The sequence below is a fragment of the Branchiostoma belcheri genome, unplaced genomic scaffold, assembly GCF_001625305.1.
Source record: "Branchiostoma belcheri isolate BF01 breed outbred unplaced genomic scaffold, Haploidv18h27 scaffold199, whole genome shotgun sequence".
Classification (NCBI taxonomy): Eukaryota; Metazoa; Chordata; class Leptocardii; order Amphioxiformes; family Branchiostomatidae; genus Branchiostoma; species Branchiostoma belcheri.
Genome location: NW_017803479.1, coordinates 77343 through 84768, shown reverse-complemented (window position 1 = coordinate 84768; position 7426 = coordinate 77343).

The following is a 7426-nucleotide window of genomic DNA, read 5'->3' as shown; positions in this document are numbered from 1 at the left end:
CGAAAGAGCCCCCCCCCGGTCCCACCAAGCCCAAAAAAGCCCGGTCTAGATAGGGTTAAATGCTTCATGCATACATGTATAATTCTGTGCTAACTGTATGTTGCCTTCAGAAAAATTAAGAAAATCCAGTTACTTTAGGTGGAATTATATTTCATGAATAGTTGATTTGATATTCGACTGGGGAGGACTATCAATAGACTGAGAACATATGGTGGTAGAATAAGAATTAAATACCAACAAGGTAAATATGCTAAGATTGAGTATAACATGTCGTTCGGTGTGATATAGCTAGCTGCCGCCGCGCCGCGTGCCTGCGAAGTTGGTGTATTACGCTGAAGGGCGGTTATCATGTCGGCTATACCGATGCAGGTACAGAAGATATTTTCAATGTTAGAGAAATGAAAAACTTAAGAAAACACTGCTGGGTAGTAAGATCAGTTGTATATGTATCATATAATGCCTTGTGCCAGTCTCATGTACAAATTATACAAGAATTATTAGTTGTTACCACCTGATAGAATTTCTAGCAGTCTAGTTAGATGTACGAGTAGACAATACAAATTATGTACGTTTCAACATATATATAACCGGTAGACAGGTGAATCGATAGAAAATATTTTAGAAAATGTACATTTGCAGGTATTCATGTAAGCCAATAGCTTATATCATATTCTAGATGACATAACAGTGAATTTGCAACCGTGTATTTTATCATTAGTTTCACAACTTTGATTGTGTATTTACACATTTCACAATGAGATTCCATGTAAGAAAGAAACAGCAATAGCTTAAGATTTATCTACATAGCAAGAGGTATATCCGCCCCAGGCCTGGTAGAGAAACGCGGCTTGCTGGTTGCTGTAGAAACTTATACAATGACGCACTGCGAAGAAGGGCGTCTATATTAATTGTCTGCGTCTCCTCTACAGGCCACACCGACTTAATTCAATGGATGACATCCGCGCGCGCATTGATTTTCGCCTGCTGTCCAAAATAAAGGTCACGTCCACCGAGGCTGATCTGGCCTGGCATGGTAGTTATTGACAATACGGAGCCAGTCAACCAGGCTACCGAAGCTCCACGACTCAAGAACTCAGTACATACGTACAGTTCCGATTCAAACATTCCGCAAAAAGCCAGCTTGTGCCGGCTTGTCGTATACATCGCTAAGTACTGCCGCAAATTCACAAAACCTACTCTGTATTACTGTGGCCTGTGGCTTAGTAGCTTTTTTGGGCCGGATTTTTTTTTATTCGCCCGCGCGCACTAATTTTGGGGTTTTCAGAAGATGTCATCCATAAAATTAAGATGGTGGGGCCATAGATAGAAAAAAAAGATTTTATCTTTCTTCCTGACATATGGGAACAAACTCGTGCTTTCACCTGATTGATCCATCTTTGACCAACCAGAAAGCTTAAAACCGTTGACGTAAGATAACCTTTTCATGGAACCTCGAGCAATTTTGTCTGTTGTGAGATCTGAATATATTAATGGCTGACGTCTTCATTTTGCATCTAAGACAGACACCGAAGCTTTTTATGGCATTGATTTGAGCAGAAGAGGCCCATCTGTACTAAGCAAGGCAACAGCAAAACATGTGGTGTTTCTATCAAAACTCTCTATACAATGATAGCTATGCACATGCAGATGCTCCATGAAACTAAATTACGACTAAAAAATCACCATCTTTACAGTGTCTATTGTTAAGATAGTTTTATTTCACACGTTTCCCAATCGCTTACAGATGATGACGTCACTAAAAATGCAAGTTCTGGGGATGGTTCACTAACACCACTGCATTGGTGCTAATAGCTGTAGGCGTGTTCTTCTGGGGGTTTTTTTGTTGCTTATACAGAAGAAGAAGTCTTGGTTTAAACAGAATTAGGTTACAGTTTCCATGGTTATAATGATGTGTTATTCTGGCTGCCTTCCTCCTATATTTTTTACAAACTTGATAGCGATTTCTAGTGTTTAAAAACGCATATGTCATTCGTAGAAGACACTTTAAATCAACACACAGTCTCGATTTGCATTTAACATTACATACATGTACATCCTGCTGTTAAAACTTACACTTTACCGTAATGATAACATTGTCCTACCATGAAACAAATATGCCAACTAGTAAATTTCAGTTGTTGTCCTTAAATGATTAGTGCTGTAATTTCACAATCTACAGTAGTCACACAGTTGATCTTGTTACGCATAATATAAAAATACTACATGGTTCATATTACAGTGGTGAAAACCAAAATGGCATGGCTATATCAACAGCCACAGCAACCTAAATACAACAACGTTATGTAACATGATCAGTCGTCGTCTTTTCCATTTTGGTTGTGTAAAGAACTTGAACTGAAGGAAGCATCCATTGGCTGATTGCTTTATCAAAGTAAATTGTGATAGAATGCTGACTTAGACATGACCGTCAAACAGTCTGTGGGTTGAGATATGCTTTGAGACTTTGTTCTATATGCGAACACAGAATACACATCGAATCGTACATTCTACATAAGTAAGATAAATAATACATCCAAAAAGTAATATAAATAATGGTGATTATAATAATAATATAATAGTAATAATTATAACGTCCATCGTCCTTGGGATGGTATGCTTACATTATTGAAAGATAGTAGCAGTAGATGATAGGTAGTATATAGTATTGTTATAATGCATAAATTCCTAGCAATTAGCATTAGATTATAGCGTTCCAGTATGCTATACTCATGTTTTGCATACTGCATACCCTCTTGTGCATTTAGCCCATCTGGGCAAGAACATGCAATAAAGATTCATATCATTATTGTCAATGTTAGTAGTTGCACAAGCTACTCATCCTATAGCGCAAAGGTCAGTCCTTCTCGCAGGCGCTGAAGTGCACCCAAACCAACTAAAAACAGCCTTTTTCTTGGTATGTATGGACAAATGCTGGCATTTTCCAGTCGGAGAGTTCTTTCTATGTCTTTTTTGTTGAAAAAAGACTAACTTTTACTCTTGTTATAACTGCCTGGTCGAGGTCTAGTAATCTTATCTTGTTGTTTTTTTGGTGGTGTACAGGGGTCATGATCTTAGTGTTAGTGTTTCTACATGTATATCTCGAACTTATTTCTGCTTGTCAAACTATGCCATTTTTTTTACTAAATGGACAATTTTGTAGTTGGACTACCCTGTTTGACTGCCCTGTTTGCAATGGTTGAACGCTCAGGTAGGTGATTTTTGCCAGCTCAGTTCTTATATATTCACTATATATTCACAATATATTCACAATATATTCCAATGTGGTTGGAAATAGCGGTCTGTCCTCTACAGCTGATTGTGTTTGAGAAAATCTTAACACATAATGACTACTGATACGGACATTGCGATTTCCGACCAAGATAGATTTCCCTCCTTTTGATGCCTTTTGTTTGTTAGAATTCTGATTCCTCATTTTATATCCATAAAAAGTGGGATTCACCAGAACTTCATCCGACACAGGTCGGCTGGTGTTCGGGGGCAAGGTCAGGAGAAGGTTGTGGATGTGTGGCAGCAGTATAATTGGCTTGCGCATTCATAGTATCGCAGTATCGTATTGAGGAACGTGAAAAACGTACATCGATTTTGCATACGGAGAAGCATAATCAGATTCACCGCTAAAACCTGTCTGGTCGTCAACCTGTGCGCTCTGCAGCTGAGAGATGTCAACCTGGTGATTGTTTACAACGTAGCCAACCGCCATGTTGTTCCCCTGGTCAGCCTGTTTCTTAGACACTGCGCAATAAACAGCTAATATCAGACCTGACAGGGCAACAATCCCTCCAACAACCATACCAGTCAGCATCCAGCCTGACACCAAGGTACTGGGGTGTGGAGAGGACAGAACTTGTGTCTGTGGAGACGCTGACAGCACACTATACAATTCTCCCGATGTTGGTGAAAACATTTCTGTCAAGGTTTCAAAGCTCACATTCTGGGTTGTCTGCTGATTTAGTTCTATCTGTGTTTGTTTTGGTTCCTCACTTGTCTCTGTGGACATTTCTGAGCTGTAAGCTGTTGTTGTTGAAAGGAATGCAGAAGTAGAGTCTTCAGTCTCTACTCCGGGGCATGTATGGTCAATAGGACAGGGACTGTATCTGACTTGAGGACAGTCTGAAATGTTTGAATTCAGCAGTTCAAATCCTGCTAAACCCGGAGGTGTTTCACACCGGAAATTTTCCAGATCTTTCCACATCTGAAGTTCGATGGGATTTTTGTTAGAAAAGAATCGCTTACAATAAAGGAAGATTTTTTTTCGGCACTTATTCACTATTTTCGCCAGTTCGATGACCCACGATATGCTACAACCACAGTGAAGAGGGTTACCTTCTATTGACAAATCATATTGAACAAAGTGTCCCAAGTGTTTTTGTACCTGCAAACTCATGTCCCACCCAAGATCACACCCTGACAATGTCATCAACCTGTTGTAAGAAATGTTCACCATTTTTAGGCGAGGGACTAAAAACTTAACAGAGAAAAGCTTGACACATGACAGCTGGTTATGTGATAAATCTAATTCAGTAATACTCCGCATATAGTTCAGGCAGTTCCACGGAAAGGACCTGATTTTATTGTTTCTTAGGTTAAGTATTTTCAGGTTAAACAGGTTCACACCGGTACAGTTAAAGGAAGTTATGGCGTTGTTTGGTAACTGTAGTTCAGCCATGTTTTGTGGCAGTCCTTCGGGGACACTTGTAAAACCGACGTTGTTACAAGTTATCCTTGGTGGTATATTACATTGACACAGCATCACGTACTGATAATTTGTAATGTTACATCCTTGAAATAGCAGTTTCCTTAGGACCTTGTTCGATGCTTCTTTGTTTGCGACTATCAGGGTAGCAAAGGTCAGAACCATAGCAACGGTCATGACGTTATAAATGTGCCGGCGCGTCATGGTAATTTGGTTGACAAAGTCGAACAAGGATTCAGTATTGAAAATGGTTCTGTTGTAACTCCAATGCTATGAGATACTGCTACACCTCCAACCAAAGATATCTCAAGATGTTACAATGAAAATACCAGTTAGTATGTCTGACCAATATAAAGATTTTCTCTAAACGTCGCTGTTAAAGGCTGAATGATGTTGACACCTGGTTACATCTGCCTCTTGCTCTATGGACCAGACGTCTCAGGTTTTCTTAGCCAAAACGCTTTCTTTCACCTTAAAAAATAGAAGAAAAGAAGTACATTGTACTTTGATGCAAAATAACCACAGACAACGATCAAACTCACTAAAGCATGAGTACGTAAATAGCCATTCTGACCCTTCTTGAGACCCACTATCATTTTTTTTTATTCATTAAGGCCACACCGACTTTATTTTACGGATGACTCCCAACCGGCACATGCTGGCTTTTTGCGGAATCTATGAATCGGCACTGTACGTATGTACTGAGTTCTTGCCGTCGTGGAGCTTCGGTCAGCTTTGGAGCTCGGCCATCCTCCCGAGTTACCACCGGCTCTGCATTGTCGCTAACTACCATGGACTGACTACCCAGGCCTAGACCAGAGCCTCTGAGGACGTGATCTCTTTTTCATGAGAACAGGCCAAAACCAATGCGTGCACAGATGTCATTCATAAAATGAAGTCGGTGAGGCCTTGAAGCACACAAAATACAAGACTGAGATGGCGACGCATTCAAATTAATTACACTTATATATAAGCGCCGCCATCGAGCATAGTATAATTGACATAGATATAATACAATATATAATACTACATAAAGATGACTAAGAAATGCACACAAACAATTAATACAGGGCAGACATATTGGGGACAAATTAGATGTAACTAAATGAGCTGTGACACCCCCCGTTCTCGTGACATTTCAAGAAGGACTCAAGTGCAATATGCTAATAGAGTCACAATTCAAAGTGTTTTGCATGGCATGATTCGGCCGAAAGTTATTGCTTTTTTTTTTTGAAAGAACAATCAAAAATCTACCTACCTACCTACCTGGCAGGAGGTATATCCGCCCCAGGCCTGGTAGAGGAACGCTGCTTCCCGCTTGCTGTAGCAACCCCCGCAATGAGTGACGCACTGTGAAGAAGGGCGTCTATATTAATTGTCTGCGTCTCCTCTGTACATAGAAAAAAAGATTAACTCGATATAATCAATATTTCAATCATCGGTGCAAAAATGTTACATGATGCCCCTTTAAAAAGTGACAGAGCGTTGGCAGCGTCTTGTGCCTACTGTCAATGGTAACGATAATTTGTCTGGCAGGATGTCACAGATCACGTGGTGGACATACCACCCGCCACGATGGCAACACGTGGTTGGCATGCACTGATCACGTGAGAAATGACAGTTTTGCAATACTAGTCATGAATTAAAAAAAATGTGATTAAGAAGAATATAAATACAGTTAGTTATGAGATCGAAATATTATTGCACGTTATATTCTAATACAATGTAATTGCTTATACCAACTTTTTTATGTTTGGCGTGACTAGACTAATACCAATATATTGATATATGTCTGAAAACCGTGTATGTGTTCACAGGTTTAAGTCTGTATGGATGTGTATACGGAAAAATCAGGCAATTCACAATACTGAGGGTTTTAACTTTAAAGCACAACGACTCTGCATTAAAGGGGTGCATAAATACAAGGCCACACTGATTTCTTATTTTATGGATGACATCCGCTCGCGCATTGATTTTCGACCCTTTTAATAAATAGATCACGTCTCTAGGCTGGGTGCCATCCTCCGTAGTCCATGTCAGCCAGCGAAAATATGAAGCCGGCGGTAACTCTGGAAGATAGGCTACCGAAGCTACCGAACTCAAGAACTCAGTACACGAGTGCACTGCCAATTCATAAATTCCGCAAAAAGCCAGCTGCAGCATGTGCCGGCTTGTCGTACACCGTACACGGCGCTATGTAAATTCACAATACCAGATTTGTATGTGGTTTAGTATCATTTTTTGAATTTTTGGTCGGGATTTTTTTTTATTTCACCCGCGCGCACTAGTCTTCTGTGATGTCATCCATATAATTAAGGCAGTGTGGCCTAATGTACACAGTCAACAGACTGTTCAATCATGCCCGTAGCCAGGATTTTGAATGGGGGGGGGGCGGTTCTTTCCACTGCTTGAGGGGACCTTGAGCGCCGTAGGCGCGAGGTTTCTAAGGGGGTCCGGGGGCATGTTCCCACGGAAAATTGTGAAAAATGAACCTTCTAAAATGGCATTTCGTGCGTTTTTGAGAGGATTTCAAGAATCAGAGATAAATTTTGATTCAATGACAAAGGGAGCAGTTTTTCTATGATTCCAGCCTATCTTTTTGAGAAAAATCTTGGACCTTTACATAAAAAGTGGACCAAAAAGTGGACCTTTACATAAAAAGTGGACCTTTGAGCCTTGTGGGGGGGTTCTTCCGAACCCCCCAAACCCCCC